The sequence below is a fragment of the Orycteropus afer genome, unplaced genomic scaffold, assembly GCF_000298275.1.
Source record: "Orycteropus afer afer isolate SDZICR_OR568_19922 unplaced genomic scaffold, OryAfe1.0 scaffold00007, whole genome shotgun sequence".
Lineage (NCBI taxonomy): Eukaryota > Metazoa > Chordata > Mammalia > Tubulidentata > Orycteropodidae > Orycteropus > Orycteropus afer.
Genome location: NW_006921594.1, coordinates 21,303,682 through 21,329,339, shown reverse-complemented (window position 1 = coordinate 21,329,339; position 25,658 = coordinate 21,303,682).

Genomic DNA, 25,658 nt, shown 5'->3' with positions numbered 1-25,658 from the left:
ATCTTTGGAATTCTGGCTGTCCATTCTGTGTTTTCCTTCCTTTGTTCAAGATCATGATCTGCTCACTGTATTTTTCTCTTCAGATGTGTCTATACAGTTTTTCTGTCTCTTATGGGAATGTCATGAAGTTGTTTTCCTGTGCTTCTCACCCAGGGTCACTGCTGGCATTATCTCAAAATCACCATGTTGAGCTGGGACATATTAATCCTTGCTCACTGTGTTCGCTCATTTTTTTCTTTCAATCAGTATTCAAGTCAATTCTTTAACCTTCCCTTATATGATTAGGGTTCCAGGAAGTTGACTATAACTGTTTCACTTGGTTTGTGGTATCTTTGCTGTAAAGGGACAATGTGGTGGGTGTGCCTAAGCTGCCATCCTAGCTTCACATTCTGCATCTCCTTTATTGAAAGTAAAATTTAATATACAAAAAGTAAATTTCCAAATATATGAATTTAATTCAAATAATCTTCACTACTTTTCTTTATGATATCCAAATGTTCATCGAGGTAGAAGAAGTGGCTGGTGATATAATACAGGCACTCAGATAGCCTGACCAGCCATATCATCAGAACAGAGCTCTGACCATAGAGAACAGGTGCATATGAGTAGGCAACTGAAGAGACTCAGTTAGACCCAAAGCAAAGCACAGCAGACAACATGAAAGTCCAAGAGAAGAATTCAAGGTTAGGATAGGACACTGCATCAGGATGCTTTAGACTATGCTAGTCTTTAAACATCCAGTACCTGAACACAGAAGCAAGACAGAGACTTAGACACTTAGGAGATCATTAAATCCTACTGATTAAAGGCAAGGGCATTAGACATATATGAAAGTCAAGAATAATAAGGTATTGTTCTGGTTACCTGGTCCTGCTTTGAGAAGAAATATACCACAAATGGGATGGCTTAAACAAACAGGAGTTTATTCTTACAATTTGGAGGCTTTAAGTCTAAATTCAAAGTGCCAGGCCCTAGGGGCTGAGTGAAAGCCCCTCAACCTTGGGGTCCAGCTCTGCTTCCTGCTCCCAGCCCACTGGAGCTAGAGGCATTTCTTCACTCAGACAGCTGCTGGCTGCTGAGGCTCAGAAGCCCCAAGGTTGACAAGTAAAAAGGCACACTCCTGATGTTACCAAACCACACAGCAGGCCATTGACTTATGTCCACTGTAAGTCCCAAGGTCGGCAGAGCATAGCAAGCTGCTGAACAACGACACGGCTATATACAGGGTCCAAGCGTGCCATAGGCTAGAGACCATTCTCAAAGCTTCTCCTTACATACAGAAAGCAGACCACATACCCAAAGGCAGCTACTCAGCTGCTCACAGTAGATTCTACCTTGGAGTTGATTACTAGTCTCATATGGGGAATACTACATCCAGCTGCCCAACCACTCAACCAGGCCCAGCCAAGTTGACACAAAAACATAACCACCACAGGTATAAAATATGATGACTTTATATGTTATTTGGGCAATCCACTTCCATAGTGATACTACCTTGGGAACTCAAGGAGCGGTCACTATGACTCAGGTCCGACCCGATGGCACATAACAACAACAAAAGTATTGTTGTTGTTATGTGCCATCAAGTAAGGTAAGAAAATTGATGTAATGAGAGTCTAACAGGGCATCGGGTTTCGAGTCTGCTGCAGTGCAGCGAACTGCTTAGTATGATTTTCCAGCCATCACCCTCCATTTGGTGATGCATTGTAAATCCTAATCCCTGTGCCTGATGCATCTTGAGTCCTGCCTTGCTGGAGGGTGTAACTCAAGTCACGACTTTTAGCTTCCTTGATAGTATATATGTGACTGTTCTGGGAAAGTTCCCTCTCTCTTACTCCGGTTCTGCGTTTGGTTCATCATCATCTCACCCCTGCACTTGAGACAGCAGCTGTCATCTGACCTGCCGACTTGGGTTCACCAACTCCTGCAACCATGTGAGTTGGGAGAATCTTCCAGACCGACCTACAGACCTGGCACTTGCCAGCCTGCCAGCCTCCACCACCACCATGGGAGCTGTTTCTTTGGGAGTTTTTGAGTTCTGTGAGACGTTACAGTGAACTACGGAACCCTAAGACAGGAGGGAGATTATTGAGAGGAGGAGGAGGAGTTGATGTCAGAGATAACACACAGAGGAGTGTCACAGCAGTCTGGAAAAGGTGGACATTTGGGACATCTTTAACCTCCGCCTCATAAAGACCTGTCTTGTGCTGATCTTTCAAAGAGAAATTATTCAGGCATCTGCAAATAGTAATCAATGAGACAATATAAAGGGAAAAAAATTTCAATAACAATAATAATGATAACAAAAAATAAAATACACAGAAATACATACATATATAGATAGATAGATAGATAGATGTATATGTATATAGGTCTATCTATCTATCTATCTTATCTAGATAGATAGATAGATAGATAGATATACACATACACATAGGAGCTCAGGTAGCATAGTGCCTAAGACACTTGACTGCTAACCAGAGGCTGGCGGTTCAAACCCACCAGCGACTCCTTGGAAGGAAGGTTGGGCAATCCTATTTCTGTAGTGATACCACCTTGGAAACCCAAGGAGGGGTCGCTGTGAGTTGGGGCCGACTCAATGGCACATAACAGCAACAACATACCTACACATGCACACATACACATATGTATATTTATTCAGTAAAACTTACCAGAGCCAGAACTTGTATAAGGCAGAAAATAGTCAGAGAAGGAAAATTTAAATATTTTCCACTAAAGTGAACAATAGAAAAGTGGTAAGCCTGTTAAAAGGCAGAAAAATTGTGAGACCTGGGAAAACAAGGTAGCCTTGTAAAGTTCCAGTTCTTACCAGTTTCACTGTATATGTGTGTGTGTGTGTGTGTGTGTGTGTGTGTGTGTATATATATATATATATATCACAAGGAAGGTTGAGCAATCTACATCTGTAGTGATACTGCCTCAGAAACCCAAGAAGGGGTTGCTATGAGTCGAGTCCGACTCAATAGCAAATAACTGCAACACAGCTATATATATATATAATATATAGGAGCTCTGGTAGCATAGTGCCTAAGGCACTTGACTGCTAATCAGAATGCTGGCGGTTCAAACCCACCAGCCACTCCTTGGAAGGGAGATTGGGCAATCTACTTCCGTAGTGATACTACCTTGGAAACCCAAGGAGGGGTCACTATGAGTCGGGTCCAACTCGACGGCACATAACAACAACAACAAATATATATACATATTCATATGTATATATGTATTCTTATGTGTAGCATTTAGTTAAAGAAAACATTTAAACTCCACTGAAGAACATAAAAGATGACCTGGATAAATAAAAAGGTGTACATTATCTTAAATAAAATTTGTCGATTACGGAGATACCACTTTTCCTTCAAAATATATGATCCCAATAAAAAACAAAAAAGTTTGGGGAATAGAAAAACTTAATTTAAAAAAATAAGAATATGGAAAATTAAACATTTGAGGACATTTATAAAATTCTGAAAACAGAGTGCAGATGGTATTCAGTTTTAATGTACATTGTTATGTGCCGTCGAGTCAGACCCGACTCATAGTGACCCCTCCTTGGGTTTCCGAGGCAGTGTCACTAGGGAAGTAGATTGCCCCATCTTCCTTCCAAGGAGTGGCTGGTGGGTTTGAACCACCAGCCTTCTGGTTAACAGTCAAGTGTCTTAGCCACTAGGTTACCAGAGCTCCTAATGTACATTATAAACCTAAAATAAATAATTGGCCTACATAAATTTTAACTCTTCAGCAGAACAGAATTTGCTCAATAAAATAGTGGCACTTAGGATATATGAGTTGAAGGTTTATTGAATGAAGGGTATTGAGATCATTAGCTAGCTATCTGAAAAAAAATAAATATTTCATTTTCATCTACTTCTTTAGTTGTAAGACCCATTGCTTACACACAACAAGTAACTTGAAATGATTCAAAGATTTTTTAAAACTATGAAAATATTAGAATAAAATATTAAAAAGTGTAATACAGGAGTTTGAAAATCTTTCTAAAAAATAGACCACAATAATTATAATGCACAGCTGATAAAATTAAGTACATAGCTGTCTAAAATGTTGTTTATAAAAACTTAAACTAAAGACAAGTGAGAAACATGGAAAAATTCATTACATCTGTGGTAGTTAAGATTGTGTGCCAACTTGTCTAGGCCATGATTTTGAGTGGCGTGGCAGCTAGCTGTAGTTATTCCCCATGATGGGACTGGATATGGTATAATCACTTCCAGGGTAGAATCTTCTATGACCAGCTAATGAGTTGAAAGACAGCTGCTTTTGGGGTGTGGATTGCTTATAGCGTATATTGGGAAGCTTTGGCAAAAGCCTCAAGACTTTTGCTCATTTTGGAGTCTGCATTTTGGCCCATCTTTGTCTCTAGTTCCTGAAATTGAGCCAGTCGCCTGCTGTGTTGCCTGCCCATCTTGGGACTGTTGCCTCTGTAGCCTGTGAGCCATCAATCTGCCATTTTACTTACCAAGCTTTGATTCATCAGCTTTAGCAGCCAGCAGTGGGTGAGTTAGGAGAAGCCTCTAGCTTGCTCCACTGGGCCTGCAAGGCAGAGCTGAAGCCCAAGGTCGAGAGGCCTCCATCTGGCCCCTAGAGATGCCACTCTGAACTTCAACTTCTAGCCTAGTCTTCCCCTAGAGCCAGCACTCTGAATTCAGACCTCTGGCCTCCTGCACTGTAAGAGAATAAGCTTCTCTTTGTTGAAGCCATTCAACTGTGGTATTTCTGTTATAGCAACATGAAAGAACCAATCAAAAAAGGGCTAAATTCTTGAATATGTCAAAACCAGCAACTTCACATGAGAGCAGATAAAGAAAATAGATGATGGACGATAGGTAGATAGACAAACAACAAAAAAACTCAAATCTCTTATAATTAAACAATTCAAATTTAAGTAAGATATTTTATAGATAATATTGAGTTATATAAGTTTATAAGGCTTGAGCACACCAAAATTCAAATTTTCTTTAATTATCCACTGAATTTAATACGGTTTTAACCCTTTTTAAAAAAGTTTCACTTATCAGTTTAATATTATTTCAGCTTAAAAATCAGTTACAAATTATTTCTCAGCTTAGGCAACTAATTTAACAATATATTCTTATATCTAATATCTCAGTCCTTTCCCAAAATCACTTGTGTCTTCGGTGACATATAAATTCCGGGAGAGAGATTAGGTGTGTCAGATTTGGAGAGCATCAAATCCCTCTCCTTGCTGACCTTGTCCTTTTTGGATAAGCAATTAAGTAGCTATTAAGTTTTTTAAACTAGTGTTTTAATGGATTCAGAAATGCCATTATTGGCATTTCATCTTATTAGCAAAACAAAACAAAAAAATATGCCAAGACGCAAGTACAAGGATTTTCATTTTTGGTGTGGTTTTATAAGAGCAACAACAGAAAAATGAAATAGAACAAAACAAAACAAATGCCATAAATATTCAACAATAAGAAACAACAGAATATAACACAAACATTAAAGAAAGTAATGTACGCTTATAGATACTGAAAGGAGCCATGGTAGAGTAAGCAGTTAAGTGCTATATGGGTAACCAAAAGGTTGGCCATTGAAATTCATCTGCTCCATGGGAGAAAAGACCTGGAGGTACACGCTATAAAGATTACAGCCTAGGAAACCCCATAGGGCTGTTCCGTTCTGTCATATAAGATCGTTATGAGTCAGAATGGACTAACAGCACAAAATAACAATATAAGTGCTGATCAGTTGCTATGTTGAGGGCTGGGGGAACAGACAGGCTTATTTCATTATTTATGTAAAAATGGAATATAATGGCATTAACTATTTTGGAGGAATATTGGAAGAGATGAACATGGTGGAAGAATAATTTATCTTCTCAATTTTATTATTTCAATTTTTTTTTAATTTATAGAAGAGTTAAAAGAATTGTTCAATGGACACTGTATACCTTTCACTAAACATTTTGTCACGTCTTTTTTGACCTATCTCTCTATCTTCTCTTTCTGTATTTATGTCTATACAAGTTACAGGTGAGTTTTTACTTTGCTTAGTTGTATATACTTCCCATTTCTTCTCTATTGCTTTTGTCATCTATGTCTTGTTTTAACAGACTTAAGAGTCCAGGCAAGTTTTTCAATCGATAAAAATCATTTGTATTTGTTCTCCATTTCCTTCTGCCATTGCTCCAGAGTGTCACCAGTTCCTATTCTTACAACTGCTGGTCTCAAACAATATGATGTGTCCTTAGCCATAATCCATGGTTATCTTTGGCGCATTTCACTGAAATTATGAACACATTATAGAAATTGTGAAAGAAACGAGCATCAGAATGATGGTAATAGTTTTGCCACATTTTTCTTTGGAAGAGAGGTGTGAGCCAAAAGAATATCCAAATTGAGAAATATTGGATATTTCAGATCTGTTATCCATCTTCCCAGACTGCATTTCTTCACACCTAAACAAACTTTTAAAGCAGTTGCAATATTGAGCTGCAGATCCCTGGATGGATACTTTCTTTCTAGCAAATAACAGGTATAATACAAGGCATTTCTAAAATTAAACCTGATACACATGATTTCAAGCCATTGGATTTCCATTTCCTCCCTTCCTTTTTTCCTTCCTTCCTTTTTCCTTCTTCCATTCATTAGATATTTATGAAATGCCTACCTAGCCAAAATTTGAGGTGGGGTGGAGGCATACAACTCAATTTTCTTTAGGTTTAACAGTTTAACTAGGGCATATTTTAGGTTCACTTTTCTGGGTAAATTTTCCTGGGTATGTGAGCATTTATTGATAGAATGATTCAGGTCTTCTATTTCTAAAAAGACTTTTTAAACTTAATTTTTAAATTAGTTCTGTTTCATTGTTTTGCTTGTCTCTTTTCATTTTGAGTACTCTCAGCTAAATCTGTACTCCTTTGAATACTAGATAAATTAGTTTTCATTTCTGGGATGATTTTTGTCTTTTTCTTCAATTTCTTCCTTAAGTTCAGTCAACTCTCATTTCTTGTCCTCTTATTTTTGTTTCAAGATTTAGAATTCTCATTGATGATGCTAATGAGCTAATTTAAAATGTGTCCAAGTTGTGTTCTAATTTTCTGAATTATGAGTGTTTGTTTTTTGGGGGTTGAGGAAATTTCATCAGCTGAAAAGTTCTATTTTTTTTTTCTTGTTTTTGTAATAACTTTGTGTAATTACTCCCTTTTTAATATTTTGCATTTTCTTCAACTAGAAATAACAAGTGATTCCAAGCAGCAGATGAGAGTTTTGTGTGGTTGACTAGGACTTTAGTTTAAGAATGCCTTCTTCTGTTGGTATAATAAAGAGAAATTTTTTTAAATAAATAATTGATGTCCTCCTTTTTTTGAGGAAAAAAGTTTATATTCTAACTCTCTGACATTCTTTTGTCTATAGGACCCTTTCTTTCCTACTAATTTCCTTCTCTGATTCCTTTTCTTTGAAGCCCTTAAGGCATTTTTGTAATTTATTTCTGAGTCATCTCTTTCACCTTTGTTATGGATTGGATGTGTCATCCTAAAATATGTGGTAGAACCCTAACCTTTATATGTGTGGATGTAATGGTATTCGGGAATAGACTTTTGCTTGTTAAATTAATTAGATCATATCAGTGTAGGGGTGTGCGCTAAACCTAATCATTTCTGAGAGGTAAAAAGAATAGATTAGACACAGGGACAAGCAGAAGGTGGGGAAATTAGATGCTGTGTAAGATCGCAAAGGAGCTGAGGACCACCCAGGCTACAGAAACTAAGACAAGGATCTTCCTCCAGAGTTAATAGTAAGAGAGCCATGTCTATAGCTGGTGCCCTGAATTTGGACTTCTAGCCTCCTAAAGTGTGGGAAAATAAAATTTTTATTTTTTAAAACCACCTGCATAAGATGTTGATGTTAAGGCAACACTACATAACTAAGAGATACCCTAAAAGTGGTGCCTTCTGAGGACTGCCACCTCTGATCGCAGGCAATTCCAAACACTTTCTTTTAGATTCTCCAGTAGCCTGTACTCTGATTCACTAGTATTCAGATCTGTGGCCAGTATTTGCTCTTTCAAGGTGAGACTGTATTTGAGACATTGATATTTTCTGTATTTTATCACTGATAGAATTTTGCTGCACTATGCTGGAATGGACCCTTCTTATTTCAAATGTTTATTTCCTCATATTAATGTAAAAAGAAGCTTGTGGTATTACCTTTCTTCTATTTACCTTGGGATCTCTGGTGGCACAGTGCCTAAGGCATTTGACAGAGTATGGACAATTAATTTTCTCTCCATATAAACCTGAATTGATTTTGGTAGATGTGTGGTAACATAAGGATTTAGGTAGCTGTAAGACTTGCTACAGGAATCCATAAGTTTGAATTAATGAATTCTGAGCGATAGACTTTTCAAATCCTCAAATGTTAACAGAAAATCCTGTTTGTATTCAAATATGTGGTCTTAAAGAATGAATGAAGGAAGGAAAATCTTAAACACTTTCATTTATAAAAATACTATCCAGGTAAGTATGCAACAAAAAGAGTAATGAGAACTCATGAGATAATTAATTATGTTCCCTGCAGTAATAAAGAAATTTTCAACACTCAAGAACTAGTTGTTTGTTTTTATTTTTTGTCCATTTAACTGTGTCAACTTCCATTCTTGACAACCCAGTCACATCATCTGCTTGACCAATCCTGTTGGGATACCATTCTTGGAATGAAATCTTTGGTTCTAAAGTACTATTTCTTCTCTCCATAAAGAATATGGAGAGAAAATATATCAGTCTGCCGATAGATCAAAACATATGACCAGAGAGTAAGTGTTGAGAAGTTTGGTAGCAAGTGTTTAGTGATGACAATGAAGAAGGAATTTCTTGAAGATGAGGTTGATAATTTCTGAAGATTTTGTATCAAAAATAAGACTGTTGAGCCTTGGGTCTGGTTTGAGCTGCAGTTAGAAGAAAGCAACCATTGAAGAGAAATACTGGTAACTGAGGAAATACAGGAATTGGTTCCATGATAGCATTTACCCATTTATATAAAAAATAAAATAAGTAGTGAAAATGGGAATGTATAACACAAAGGCATGAGGAAATTGCCTCCAATATGCAGGCACACCAACGGTTCTGGAAGGCAGTAACTCTAGCTGGTAATGAACAGGAGGTAGTAGTCTTGATGAATTTATGAAGAAACAATAGCCTCTATGTTCCATACCACATAGGCCAGTTCCTCTGGCCTTCTCCCAGCATCCTAGTCAGGCTGAGGTGACCTACATGAGGAGTGGTCATCTCCTCAGCTACTGGAGTAGAAGGAGGTAGTTCTAATAAAGCATTGGTTTCTTAGGTACCACTTTAGTTTTTGAAAGGGCATTAAGCAAAGAACAGAGCAGGAGAGGACAGAAGGATTTATTTGGCAAAGCAGCCTAAATCAAGCATAACTATTGTGTTATTAATTTGCCTCTGAATCAGGACTGAATATAGAAATTTAGCACTGAAATCCTAAATATAAACTCACATTTAGCTTCTGTACCACCATTTTTGGTACTTGTAGATTCCCTGATATTTTTATTTATGTTTTTATGGATATGGTTCTTTGCACATAATAGAGTTTGCCAAGATACTTGTTTGAATAAAGAGATGTTCAAGTATTTATCAACAGTTCTCTTGTCCTGAGAGACAAGAGCTTACTGTAAAATATCTTATTATTATGCTTGATAATGCAGTAAGGGTCAACTAATAGTTTTTTGTCCTCAATTAATAAATAAACATCCTTTCATCAATAAATGATGTCAATAATAAAATGATGAAAGTTTGCTTTGGCACCAACACTAAACTCATTACAAAAGACACCTCAAAACAAAAAGGAAAATAAGCATATTAAGTACATCCTTTATAATCACTAAGTTTTAATTACTTTTTTTGCATAAATCAGCAAGAATTCCATGAAAAATGACAGAAATTATTTGAATATTAATAGAACAAAATGTTTCTGCATTTATAACTGCATTTTCTATTTGACAATGGTTAAAAGACATTTTGAAAATATGGCAAATTTACATTAGTATGAGCAGAATATATTAATAAATTCTATTATGTAGGGATATTTAAAGTTTCATACCCTGTGGTATATTTTAGTTTCACTAAAATCAGTATGAGAAAGGAGGGCACAAAATACAGTATTAATTTTTATTTCAACTCAAAGCGTGTCTAAAATTTAGTACCCAGATAATGCTGAGGCTATCTATGACCTCAATTTCAATAGACAGCATGTAAAGTGAGAATTCAGTTGTGCCATACAGATTTCATTCAGTCAAGAGAACAATGAAATAAAAAATGTTCTTAGAGTCTCAAACTGATCATTGACCAATGGGATAGAAACATCTAACGCAAACAGAATTTTGGACCTGGATGTCCTATGAAAGTCCGTTTGCAAAAAAGTCAGTCCAGGATTTCAGGAGAAAGATAAGAGATGCAATCATATCATAATTGAATAAGTTTCACTCAAAATGTCTGTCAAGCAGCAAAAGTGCTTACAAATTTTAATCAAGGCAAATTTGACAGGTCAATTTCTAAGTCCATTAGTTCTCAATTAAAACATTCATCATTATGATAAAAATTTAGAACTTTTCTGTTAGTTCTCCTGAAATTAGTTCTGTATTTACAATGGAGCCGTAGTGGCACAGAGGTTAGTATGTCCACTGCTAACCAAAATGTAGGTGGTTTCAATCCACCAGCTGCTCCCGGGGAGAAAGATGTGGCAGTATGGTTCCATAAGGACCACAGACTCAGAAACCTTGGGCAGTTTCATTCTGTCCTATGGGGTCGCTCTGAGTCAGAACTGACTCAACAGAAGTGGGTTTTTTTGTTTTTATCAAGCCTACAAAAGGAATAATTCAGTTTTAAAATTTATTAGTTTTATAGTGTCTTGAAACAAACAGAAGCAGAAAATTAGCAGATGTCTATTTTTACTAGGAGCTCTGATAGCATAGTGCCTAAGGTACTTGACTGCTCACCAGAAGGCTGGCGGTTCAAACCCACCAGCCACTCCTCTGAAGGAAGGTTGGGCAATCCTACTTCTGTAGTGATACTGCCTTGGAAACCCAAGGAGGGGTTGCTATGAGTCGGGGCCGACTCGACGGCAAACAACAACAACAACAATTTTTACTAGAGATTAACTCAAACCAAACCAAACTCACTACTGTGGAGTGGATTCTGACTCATAGTGACCCCTTTTGGGTGTCCAAGGTAGTAAATCTTTATGGAAGTAGATTGCCCAGTCTTTCTTCCTAGGAGTGGCTGGTGGGTTTGAACTGCCAGGCTCCTGGTTAGCAGTCAAATACCCTAGGCATTACACCACCAGGGCTCCTTACTAGAGGTGAGGGAGGTGAAACCAAAGTACCAACCCATTGTGGTCCGGTCAATTCTGTCTCATAGCTGTAAATCTTTCAGAAAGCAGACTGCCACATATTAACCCTTGTCTTTTTGGTTAACAGCCAAGCACTTTAACCACTGAGCTACTAGGGTTCCAATGAGTCAATTCAATTAACTACCTGGAAAGCTTCTTGACAATCAGGTTATATAGAAAATTTTTGAATAATATTTCACAAGTAAAAAATTATAGCTGAGATTATATAGGGCACCATCACAAGAGTGATATATGACACCAGAAAAGTTTTATTACTGAAAACTTGGAGACAGCAAAGCCATGCTTTTCTCTCTCATTTTCCTTGTCCATTTGGTGACAACCTCCTCTCTGCTTTTGCTTTGGAATAACTCTTGCTTCTGATTTCACTTGCCCAATCTCTTCTCCTCACCTCTTCATTCCCCTCCTTCTCCCTCTTTCTTACCTACATGTTCCTTTCTTCTATGCACTCCACTCTGTTCCTCCCTCTCCTCCACTCTACTTTGCTCTTGTCCTGTTTAACTTCCCTTTCTCTCTTTTCTCTTCCACATCCTGTCACTGGGACTTTTCCCCAAGACTTCTAACTAAGGCTTATTACTCACACAACACACATGGTCCTCAGAGCTATCTACCTAAAAGAACAAATGTGATAATGTCAATAAAAAAACTTCATTAGAAGCTGCAGTTAAAATATGAAACATGAAACAAAGTTACAGCTTCGATAGCCCTATTAATGTGGCTCACATTTGACTGCTAACCAGAAGCCTGGCAGTTCAAACCCACCAACCCCTCCTTGGGAGGAAGGTTGGGCAATCTACTTCAATAGTGTTATTACTTCGGAGACCCAAAGAGGGGTCGCTATGAGTTGGATCTGACTCCACAGCAGTGAGTTTGGTTTGTTTTTTTTGGTACCTTTCCAGCCAGATGTCTCTCATTTGCTCTTTAGCCTTCCTGACTACTCGGTTTTCTGAATATGCTACTAGGTGCTATGCCTTTGTTTTTGTGTTTCTCAGTTTGTACAATCTCACCTAGGTAGAACCCAAGGATAAAATTTCAGCTATGCTCTCCGTCACTGACATGAGATAAGTGCAGCAACCAGATATGGAATAATTCATTTTTGACCAATGAGCACAACCATTGAAATGGGAAATTAATCTCCAGGCAAGTCACAAAAGAATGCATTAATCCATTCAATTGTGTGTCCTATTATGTGTCAATCATTGCACATTGGGAATATAAATGTGATGGACTTGGTCCTTTTCCTAATTGAGCTACTACTTTAGCAGAAAAAGAATTAAACAAGAATTTGTATAGACTTCCTAGGGAAATTATAAAGTAGAGGCAATTAGCTTTTGCTATATGGATCAGAGGAGATAAGAAGATGTAGTGGTTAAGGAATTCAGCTGCTGACCAAAAGGTCAGTGAATTGAACCCACCAGTTGCTCTGCAGAAAAGAAGATGAAGCAGTCTACTTCTGTAAAGATTTACAGCCTTGGAAATTCTATGGGACATTTCTACTCTGTTCTATAGGGTTGCTATGTGTCAGAATTAACTTGATGGCATTGGGTTGGTTGGTTGGTTTATATTGATTAAGGAATCTCTTTTGCAGAATTTACTTTTGAAAGGTAATTATCTTTATAATTATAATAAAATACTTTTAGAAAACATCTTATACAAATTAAAAGTAAACCAAAGCTATGGAATCCCATTATAACAAACACACCTCACTAGTCCACTTCAATCTATTCCTTACAGCTCAATACACTATACGTTGTTGTTGGTTGTTGTTATTTGCCATCGAGTCGACCCAGACTCATAGCGACCCCTCCTTGGGTTTCCGAGGCAGTATCACTACGGAAGTAGGATTGCCCAACCTTCCTTCTGAGGAGTGGTAGTGATCCTAAAATATTTCCAGTAAGAAAATATAAACTATGTACTTACTATGCATTTTCAACTAATAAAATGTTATCTTTACTATAAATATTAAATAAAATGAAAAATATTCATACACTTAAACTGAATATCTATTATATTGGCAGCTTGACAATTTGTCTTCACATATATTTAATTAAAATTGTGTTCAAATTTGAGGGAGATTTATTTTTGGACGTAAATATCTATCTACTTAAAAATGTCAGAATTTTTTTTATTTGTAATTTATATCTTACCATACATTTTGATAAAAACAAATTTTCAAACTCAGTATGTGTACTAGGTAAAAATATAAAAATGAGCTTAAGTATAATTGATTATTCATGTATTTTACTGTTTAAATTTTCCCCTTTATCATGTTTATTTTAAATTTAAAAAGTTTATTAGTACTACTTTACTAAGTTCAGTATATTGAAATAGCAAATTTGCAGAGCAGAAAAAATAAGTAAATCATTTATGTGGCTGTTTTCTTTAGCATATAAAATATCACATGTATATAATATTGCACATGTTTGCTTTTAAATAAGAAAATAACTACTAATGATTATATAAACATTAACAGTCAAATTTTTATTGTAATTTGAACATATAGGAAATAGTAAATATCACATTTGAAATATTTGTATTTTATTTTTGAATAAGAGGAAAAAGTACCAGAGAGAAAACCAATATTTACTAAAATCAAGTATGTGTCATGCTCTGTGCTATATATTTAACTTTTTCTAATCACAAAGAAAGTAATAGTCCCATTAATTGGGCATTCCTCATGAGCTCTGGTGGTAGAGTGCCTAAGGCATTTGACTGCTAACCAGAAGGCTGGTGGTTCAAAGCCACCAGCCACTCCTCGGAAGGGAGATTGGACAATCTACTTCCATAGAGATACTGCCTTGGAAACCCAGGGAGGGTCAACTGGACAGCAGTGAGTTTTTTGTGAGTTTTTCATTTGCCTGGTACCCTTCTAAATTCTTTACACTCACTGTGTCATTGATGCTTCCACTCAAGATTTCCACATGTAGGAGATAATGGTGTCACCAGAGGAGGAGAATGTTAGGAATCTTGCCCACATTAAGGTGAAAGTACAACAGGCCAAGGCTAGGAGGTAGAAAACTGGGAAAGTGGAAATGTAGAAGATGGAAGTGCTAATGTTCCCATTTATAAACAACAAGTCAGAAAATAAATGTATGGCTTATGAAATAAAAAGTATAGTTTTAAGTATTCTGTTTGAAATTTAAGTGGAGAACTGTGTTTATGTGAGAAAGGTCCATGGGGGAAGAAACGGAGTGAGAAAGAGGACTCACGGAAGTAGTGGATAAACAAAGTATCTGCCCAACTCATGAGAAACTCAGGAAACAATGGCCTTGGTTGACAAATAAAAATACTGCCATAACGATAGGACTATACAATTGCCGAAAGCTGTAAACACAGAAACAGTTCAAAGCTATTGCTTCTGGGGAGCCAGGTTGCTGAGGAGAAGGAGCGCAAATTATTTGGAATCGGCACTAATTAAAAGTTAATCATGTGCATATATTCCATTGATATAAATTTTTCTAAGCCCCCCAGCCTAGTGTCCCTTTTCAGGCTTCTCTGTACCACAGAAATTATCTTACAGTGCTTGACATACACATTCCTCCCAGTATGCAGGCCAACTGTAGAGGGTAGAGGTTGTCTTATTTGTTCTGAAAGTCTTAGAATCTAGCACATAGGAAGTAAGCCATACTTTTGAAAAAAACTGAGTTACTGAATGAATTAGAGAATTACTACAAATCTAGACCCATCAGTAAAAGGAAAATTTTGAATCTAATTGTATAAGAAAATTCAGTAAAATGCAGATTACAAATCGGCATATTTTTTTAATTCCCTAACGTGTAAAGTGGCAAGAGAATCAGAATCCAAAATGTCATTCACCATTGCTTAACTAATTAATTAAAATTAACTAATTAATTTTAATTAATTAAAAGAAGTTGTCAAAGTGCTTGCATATTTAAATATCCTTCATTTCTTACTCTTTCCTCTATCTCAGGAAACAAAACAAACTAGTTGACTACTGGCATCTAAACAGCTATCCACTGTTAGGCAATTTGCTAAAGATGAAGTTGAAATAATTTATTCTGCTACTAAACTCAGATACTAAATACAGAGAAAAAATAGAATTATTCCATGTGGTTGTTGTTGTGTGCCATCCATAGGCAAATTAAATCATTTCTTATCACCTCATTTAATACAAGAAAAGGAGAGGGTAATGGATAGACTGGACTAAAATATTGACAAACAAAAATCAAATAAGATATAAAGAATGCTTACAATTCAACAATAATGTGACAAAAATCTGATATCATAAGGAGGTGTGGGAGTTAAGGTTATATATCAACTTTTCTGGGCCTGGTTTTGAGTGGCTGGCAGCTGGGTGCAGTTACTCCCCATAACTAGAGGGGTAACCAACACCATGGTGCAATCTACTGTGAGTAGCTGAGTAGCTACCTTAGGAATGTGATGTACTTCCAGTATATAAGAACAGGCTTTGAGAAAGGTCGCTGGGCCTTTTGGCATTCTTGGACCTGCATGTAGCCGAATCTGCATTCAGCAGTCTGCCATGTTGCCTGCTGCCCTTGGGACTATTTCTGGACTTGAACTAGTGGCTGGCCATGTTGCTTAATAATCTTGGGACTGTGTCATTTTACTCGTTGTTCTTGGGTTTGTCAGCCTCAACAGTCAGCAGCTGTCTGAGTTAAGAGAAGCCTCCAGCTTCAGTGAGCTGGGAAGAAGAGGCAGAGCTGAAGTCCAAGATCAAGGCACCTTCACCCAGCCCCTAGAGCTGGTACTTTGAACTTAGACTTCTAGCCTCCTAAACTGTAAGAAAACTATAATAAACTCCTGTTTGTTAAAGCCATCCATTTGTGGTATTTTCAGTTAGAGCAGCACTAGATACCCAAAACAGTGGGCAAAAAAATTTAATAGCCACTTCAGAAGAAAAAGGAGCTCTGGTGGTGTAGTGCCTAAGGCATTTGACTGCTAACTAGAAGTCTGGCAGTTCAAGCCATTCCTTGGAAAGAAGATTGGGCAATCTACTTCCATAGAGATACCATCTGGGAAACCCAAGGAGGGGTCACTATGAGTCGGATCCAACTCAATGGCAGTGAGTTTGGTTTTGGATTGGTCAAAAGAAAAAGTATACAAATGACTTATAGACAAATGATATATACCATCATTAGTCTTCAAGGATGCAAATTAAAATCAGATTAAGATACTATAAGAGACCTATTAGAATTGCTAAAACAAAAGCAGATAAAATTAAAACAGAAACAGGATGGATGCGGAACAATTGAACGCTCATAATATTTGGTGGGAATGTAAAAATGGCAGTACATTGGAAAAGAGGTAGGAAGTTTCTTAAAATTTTACTCATCTGTGTACCAGATGTCCTAACCATTACACTACTAGGTATTTATCCAAGAGAAACAAAAACATATGACCATATAAAGACTTCACAGATGTTCATAACAGCTTTAAAAAAAGATAGATAAAAACTAAGTAATTCAAATGTGTAACAACACACGAATGGGCAAAAAAAAAACTGTGGTATATCCATTCAATAGTGTATTAGCTAGCAAGAAAAAGGAAGTAAATATTAAGGCATGCTATAATATGGATGCATTCTAAAATCACATGTGGAAGGATCAGGTCAAAAAATAAAACAAAAAGTTCATTATATAATTTCATTTGTATATAATTATAAAAAAATAACTAATTTATAGTGATAGAAAACATGTATGTGGTTGCCCTGATAAGAAAGTACAAGAGAGATTGATTATGAAGGGGTATGAGGTAAATTTTGGGAGAAATTGAGATGCCTGTTATTCTAATTATGGGGATGTTTTCCCTGGTGTATATCCATATGTCAAAACCAATCGAATTGTACCTTCACATATGCATAGTTCAGTGAATTTCAATTATACCTCAATAAAGTTGAAAGAAGATTAAAAAAATAAAGGAAGGAATAAAATATTATCCATCTCAGGGTAGTGGTTTATAGTACAAAAAGACATTCCTAGAATAATTAGCTTAAGATCTGGTTTATCTGCGACCATTTTGTTGGTAGCTTTTAACCACATGTCCTAAAATTTAACACTTGTTCATTAATCACATGTCTGTAAGACATTTTTAAAGAAAATTTGGATTAATTTATTAAGAATATTTACATTAACATCATAGCTTTTCCAGCAAAAGTTTATTAAACTTGCAGCACTTTAAGAATAATGCAAAGTTTTATACCCCTGTGGGTTCTTTTTAAGTTTATCTCATTCTAAAATCATTTCCTCAGAATCTGTCAATAGATGTTTACATGAGTTAGAATATTGAGAATGGGTTATAGATAGGATGACTTGATAAAAAAAAATTAAGACCTTTGAACACAAATATTTGTTAGACTTAAAATGGAATTAATGTTTAACATTGATGGTTTTGAACAGGACAGTAGCATGAGCTAGGCTGTGCTTGAAGATTAACTTGAAAGTGGTGTGTGGAACAGATTGAGAGAAAAAAACTCTATCAGAATGGATTAAAATAAACTGAATGGAAAATTGTAGGAGTCTGAATTCAGAAATAGCAGCAATAATATCCTTTTTTTTGCTGGCAAAACTGGAGATCCATTTGCAGAAAAATGAAACAAGATCTGTACCTCACACCATATACAAAAATGAACTCCAGATGGATCAAAGACTTAAATGTGAAACCTAAAACTATAGAGTTCTTCACGGAAAAACTAGGGGCAAATTTAGGGGCCCTAATATACGGCATAGGAGCTCTGGTAGCATAGTACCTAAGGCACTTGACTGCTAACCAGAAGGCTGGTTCAAACCCACCAGCCACTCCTCAGAAGGAAGGTTGGGCAATCTACTTCCGTAGTAATACTGCCTCGGAAACTCAAGGAGGGGTCGCCATGAGTCGGGGCTGACTCGACGGCACATAACAACAACAACAATATATAGCATAAATAGACTCTCAAGCATAACTCAAAATGCACGAACAGCAGAAGAGAAACCAGATGATTGAGACCTTCTAAAAATTAAATTTTTATGTACTTCCAAAGACTTCTCCAGAAGAGTCAAAAGAGAACCTACAGATTGGGAAAATATATTTGATAATGACATATCTGACAAAGGACTTATCTCTAGGATTTATAGAAAACCCCAACACTTCAATAAGAAAAAGAAAAACAATCCAACTAAAAAATGGGCAGAAGACATGAATAGACACTTCAACAAGGACGATATTCAAGTGGCCAACAAACATATGAAGAAATGCACAGGATCATTAGCTATTAGAGAGATGCAAATCTAAACAACCATGTGATACCATCTTGCTCCAGCACTAGTAGCAAAGTTCAACGAGACAGAAAATAACAAATGCTAGCCAGGATGTGGAGAGATTGGGACTCTCATACATTGCTGGTGAGACTGTAAAATGGTACAACCATTGTGGAAAGCAGTATGGCAATTCATTTGAAAATTGGAACTAGAAATACCATTTGACCCAGCTATTCCATTGCTAGGTATATATCCTAAAGAAGGGAGAACCATGACAAGAACAGACATATGCACACCCATGTTCATCGCGGCACTATTTACAATAGCTAAAATATGGAAACAACCTAGGTGTCCATCAATTGAGGAATGGATAACCAAACTATGTACATACACACAATAGAATACTATGCAACCCTAAAGAATAATATAGACTCTACAAAACACCACATAATGTGGATGAACTTTGAAGATATTATGCTGAGTGAAATAAGTCAATCACAAAAGGACAAATATTGTATTAGTCCATTATTGTAATAGTCAAGGAAATGTTTATCAATGGAAGGACATTTTCTTTGTTGGTTACCAGGGGTGGGAGGGTAGGGTAAGGAATACTGTTAGATAGATAAAGTTTTGATGTGAGTGATCAATATAGTGGCATTGAGGAAGAGAAAGACATAGAGAGGTATGTGGGAAGTATAGACAACAAAGATGAACCCTTTTGTGCATATAGTACAGTGTGGTCAGTGAAAGCAAACATGGGTATATGGGTGGATCGATGGGTGGACAGGCTGAAATATTAGGTATGTATATGAAGTGGGGAGTGCACTCAAGAACATGTACAGACAGTTGGCAGACAGTGGTTCAATAACTTTATGTGTATGATCTGAATTCCCAGGTGTATAATGGGGCTGACAAGGGACAACGTTGTAGTCACTGCTTGGTCACAGCCAGCTACCCAAAGGGACCAAGTAGTTGACCCTGTGAGCTTGGGACCATAGTCATAGAGGACATCAAGCTCAACTGGCATAAAATACTACACAAAACATTGTTCCACCTCCTACTGTGGCAAGTAGCGACTGGGATCTTAAAAGCTTGCAAGCTGCCATCTAGATGCAACGATGGGTCTCTCCTCATCCAGAGCCAAGAAGAATGAAGAAAACCAAAAATTCATGGAAACAATTAGTCCTAGTGATGGGTACACCATACAATCTGCAGCCTATATGACTATTAGACCAGAAGAACTAGATGGTGCCTGGCTACTACTGTCAACCACTAGGAAGAGGATCTTTGTAGGAGATCCTGGATAGACAGGGAGAACAATGTGGAGCAAAACTCAAAATCATTTTGGGGAAAAAAAAAAATGGGACCAGGTTTGCTGGCCTGATAGAGCCTGGTGGAACCACTGAGACTATGGCCCCTAGCTGCCTTTCAGGTCTGGAATTGAACCCACACCTGTGCCTTCCAACCAAACAATAAACAGGCATATGAGTTGAACATTTACCTGAGGTAGATACACTCCTTGGAGAGAATTAGCATGAGAGAAAGAAGGGCTGTTTGTGCACACGGAGACAGCTCAGGGGGCAGGAGTGCATGGAGGGATGGACACTGGGAAGAGGTAACTATCAGGAGGAAGTAGGAGGAGAGATGTTGCATTGTGGTAAATTGTGGTCAATGTCATGAGACAAAGTGTATGTGAACTGTTTGGAAAGTGTATTTGTTCTGTAAATTTTCCCCAAAATCACAGTAAAAAGAAAAGAAAAAAAAAAATGAGCAGGAATCGTAACACTGTAAAATTTTGCCACTGATTATTTGTGGGGAGTGATGAGAAGTGAGGGATCAAAGAGGTCTCTATTTTTTTATCTTTATTATTATTATTAGTAGTAGTAGTAGTAGTAGTAGTAGTAGTAGTAGTATCTGGGAATACAGAGTGTCCATTATAGAAGTCAGGAGAAATTTGGGAATCTTACTGATTTGGAAGAAATGTGAGATGTTCAGTTTGCGTATCCTAATATTCATGTTTGAGCAGGATATCCAGTTAAAGACGGAATATCTGACCGTAGGGAAATCCAAAGCCTTCAGGAGAAACTGTAAGTAGCATTTGTCATTATATGGTTCCCCTGTATTACAAGCCACTGTTTTTATTTGGGGAATTGAACAATGTTTTTTGTTTTACCTAAGAGGCTGAGCTGAGGAGTAAGGTGGGAAGTCAAAGGGCATTAAGTTGTGAGGAATTTTCAAAGGAGAAATGATGAACTAGCAGTGGTGTATTCAAGCACACGTTCTATCCTACCCAATTCTCTGAACTCCTCTTTTCTTTTTCTCTTTTGTATTACTTACTAAAAACGCACCATAAGGGAATAAAAACTGCAACAAACACTCAAGTGTATACATGAAACATGTAGGAATCATTGCTCTGGGTCATTGTTTTGAAGTTATTTGTATGCTTGCTCCGTTCTTGTTTCAGAGAATACACTGCAAAATGTACATAGTAGGATGCAAACAGAAGTATACCCTTTCTTTGAGTTGAAATGCAGTTTTCTAAAAATATCTACTTAGTCTTTTTGAAATATTAGGTTGTTTTTATTCAACTGTCAATGGTCTCTGATTTAAATAGCAAGCCTAAAATGATTTCCACAAGTTAGTTTTAGAGTTGTCTATGCTTCTTACAAAATAGATAGCTCATTTAAATTTTTTTTCATTGGCTGAGTTTGAACAATTTCTTCTTATTGCAATTTTAACAAAACAAAAATCTCTCACCTATGTATAGGTCAATATGTTACATATATGTCAAAATTATTGACTTTTTTTTGTATAATCTATTTGCCTATTTTTTTTTAACTTTGGCATTGTAAAATACACAAAGGCCTGAGATTATATCCTTGATTAGAGATTAAAATTCTAGAGGCCCACACATAAATCACCACAGTGATGCTTATACTAGTGATCAACAGAATCAAAGACAACCCTTAGTCATCCTCTTAAAACAGCAAAAGATAGAATTCCTATGCCTGCATTTTCAGTAGACCCCTTTTGTTCTTTTTGTATTTACTTATGCTTTTGCCTTAATATACAGAATTAAAGCCTTTTCTACAAATAAAAGTGTTATGGAGAAACACAGGCCTCCTAAGCTTTTAAAGATACAAATCAAAATACTTTGGAAAGTGGTAAAGTGGTACATTTCACATTTGTGGGAAGTAACAGACGTTACAGCTTACTGAACTCTTCAGCTGAAGTTAGCACTCCAGGGGATTTCAAATCAGTTCAAAGTTATATGGTAAAAAAAAAAAAAAAAAAAAAAAGAAGGAAAAAGAAATGGGCGAAATTCCTTGAGTTCAATTTCATTGTTTAGCATTTCAAAGGTTCCATCTATTCTCTTGATTAAAGCCCTGGATTCATTGGGTTCATAGATTTATCTGAAGCCAAGAATCTGTCCAAATTCACAGCAAGCATTTATGTGTCCAAAATTAATTCAAGAAGCTTAATTGAGAAATCTCTCTTCAATTCAGAACCAACCTAAAGTCTATTCAGATTTACACGTAATCTATATATAAAATGAATCAAATTTTAGTTGGCACTTGGAGATGGGGAACATATTAATGTCTGGGAATTTGTGAACCCTTGGGTTCTCATTCCAGATCTTCAATTAACTAGTTATTTGACCCTCAGTAATTATTTTACTTCATTGTGTCTTTATCCTATCTGGTATAAAACAAGGTAGAAAGTTTAAAGAAATGGGATATTGTTTCCATTTCCCAAATGCCATTGATCTATTCTGAAGATATTTTTAATACATACTTATTTGGAATTTTTATATTAAATATATCACTTAATGGGTAAATGTTTGTTATGTGCATATAGTGATTTGTGTAATGTTCATTACATGCAGATAGTGATTGTATGCAATGTACATATTTATACTTACATAAAGAATATTTCCTATAAATAGAATTACTCAGATTAATTAATATCTCAGAATTTAGCCATTTTACCAGAATATATTAATATTTCATAATTGCTATCCTGATATTCAAAAAAAGTTAAAATTATCACTACCAATTTTCATGGGAAAGAGCAGTTTTTGACACCAAAATTTTTTTATGGTAAATAGCTGTTCAATCAAGATGAAACTCAAAATTCTGTCTGTTTGCTTGCTTATAGGATATTTTTCTAAGAACACTACAAAATATCTTCGTTTTTTTTATATATATAACATGATCTTCCATTTGTTGACTGCAACATATTCACTTAATATCTCTTCAGACTTTATGAATGAGTTGGGTTGTATTCCTATTTTTCTAATTTTCCTGTTCTTCACTAAGACAATAATGTTAGAGGTATGGAAGAGAAGTTAATATTGGAGAAGTTGGATATGTTAAAATGCAAGTTGTTGATTACGAATAAATTTAAAACAAAGTATTTAGCAGGGAAATTGCTCTTCTCAACCATTAAATTCTTAACATTGAGTGACTATTAACTCTAATATTATTTGCTCAAATTTCACATATAACTAAAACTAATCTTAAGAAAAAGTAGCATGATGTTAGCATGTGAAATGTTTTTAAAGAACTCTGCAGTCCTCTGGCCAAACATCTTGCTACCATATTAATGATAATGATTTTCATTAATGTCTTAAATTCCACCAAAAAATATTCATTCTGATGGGTAATTAAAAATGTGCTTTAATTCAAAAATAGACATTGTAAGAGAAATAATATATGTAAAATTTTATTTATGCCAATACCATGCAAATGATATAGCTACATTCTTTCCCAAATGTCAACTAGTTAGAAATAGTTAAATTTTGGTATCCACATAATTTTTAAGTCATCCTTCAGGTAGTCTTAGAAGTTTTAGAACATGTGTCTGGGACCTGGCAAGAGCATCTCTATTTAGGGTTCATTCTAAGATTTCATTTGTTTTGTAAGCCACTGACTGAAAGATGGGAAATAAGTTTAGAAAAATATATAACACAAAGCTCATGAGAACAGGAATAGGGATGGAGTTTTGAGGGGAGCAGGAATAGTTCCCACAAACAGGAAAGCAATGTGTTAAAATGGATGAATGGAACAAAGTTCAGGGCAGCAAGCAGTTGGAGAATGAGAATTAAAAATGGTTTGTAGAAATAAGATATGTACTTCACAAGTGCTTACATTTACATGTAATAACGTATCAACAGATGCCTCAGTCTAACACTCCAGGTGACAGATAAGCTCAGTAAAGTCTGAAAATGACTGTTGACTGTTCAAGTTTGTGTTACAAAGTCATGTCACGTGAAAGTCATGAAAAACACTTGCTAACCACATCCCATTGCCATCGAGTCAGATCTGACTGGCAGGGACCCCTCCTTGGGCTTTCGAGGCAGTATCTCTATGGAAGTAGATTGCCCAGTCATTCTTCCAAGGAGTGGCTGGTGGGGTAGAACAGCCAGTCTTCTGGTTAGCAGTCAACCATTTAAATTATTATAGACATGAGCAATAATTAGAAACACTTTCAAATAACATAAAGTCAAATTCATTTCCCACATATTAAGGTTTCCTATATTTTATTGAATACTACTACAACATAGCATTAGCTATGAAGGGGATTAAATCACTAAATCAGCTACACAGTATTAATTTTTACTGTGCTTATATTTATCTAGTGTGAAAGTAAGACTAATAACTGCATTAAAAGTGATTTATTCTCACAATTTTTTATTATTTCATTCAAAAACATTTACAGAGAAGTTACTAAAGTTTATAAATAGTTCAGGTTTAAATTACAAGAAACAAGTATGAGTAAGACATTATTTTTGCTCTCTCTTCACGATTCACAAACTATATCACCCTATCCAGGAGTTAGCTTTCCCACTGACTGTACCTTATTTTGTGCTTTGACATTTTCACAAATATAAAGCAATTATGTGTCCATAAAAATATTATGCAAATGCATATATTTGTTGAGTTCATTATTGTATTTTTAGAAATGATCAAATATTCCATTAAAATAAGTGACAAAATAGATAATTAACAAAAGTCCTCCTTTTACACCAAATTCAATAGGTATCTAACATTTTCTTATCGTTTATATTTTTAATCATGATTTCTACAGAAAAATTATAGTGATCTTTGATTCTTAAAGTAAAAAAGTAAAAGGAGTGATATTCATATGGAATCATTTAATGCAAACATAAAGTCATTATGAAGGAAAAAATCAATGTGAATAATCACATAATTAATTGCTGGAAAAAAATCAAAATCTAAGTAATTGATATGAAGCTTTGTTTCTTATCCAGATAATGTGATAACACATAAATCATTGATAGTCTCCAGACAACTTCATGGGAATCTTAAATATGCTTATGATGAAAATAATGGTAATGATAACTGACTGAGTTATACAGTACTATCAAAGTGTGTGATATTAATAAATTGAATATTTCAAGCACCTCTTCAACCCTCACCATATTCACCTGGAAGCAGCAACACATCACTAGGAATGAGAACACAACACTCAGGTCTTGGATTGCAAGTATTATTATCCACTAAAAGGAATAGAAACTATGAGCTTCCAAAACCGGGTAGAGAAAGTATAATATGGACATGGATCATTTCACTTTGCAAAAAGGTAACAAAATATTCAAAGAATTAGGAGCAGATACTAAAAAGACACAGGAATGATGTTTAAAGGATTGTCTTTGAGTTGAGTAAGAATTCATGAATCCATGCTGATACAAATGCTTAAATAAATAAATGCATAAGTGGAGGAGAAGGGAAAGTTCTTTACTTTAGAACGCCAACTAATGATGTGAAAACTAGTGAAAATTTGGTGATCAATATTAGTACAAACTGACATCATGTATCTTCAAATAAGATGCACTTAAAAGGACACAAATTCAGTAATATTCATGCTAAAAATAAACCATTTTTGCCTTAACAGAGGAAATACACAAACCCAAATTGAGAGACATTCTAAAAAATAACTGATATGATTCTCTGGGTGTTGAAAATGGCTAATGCGACTGGCTGCTAACTGAAAGGTT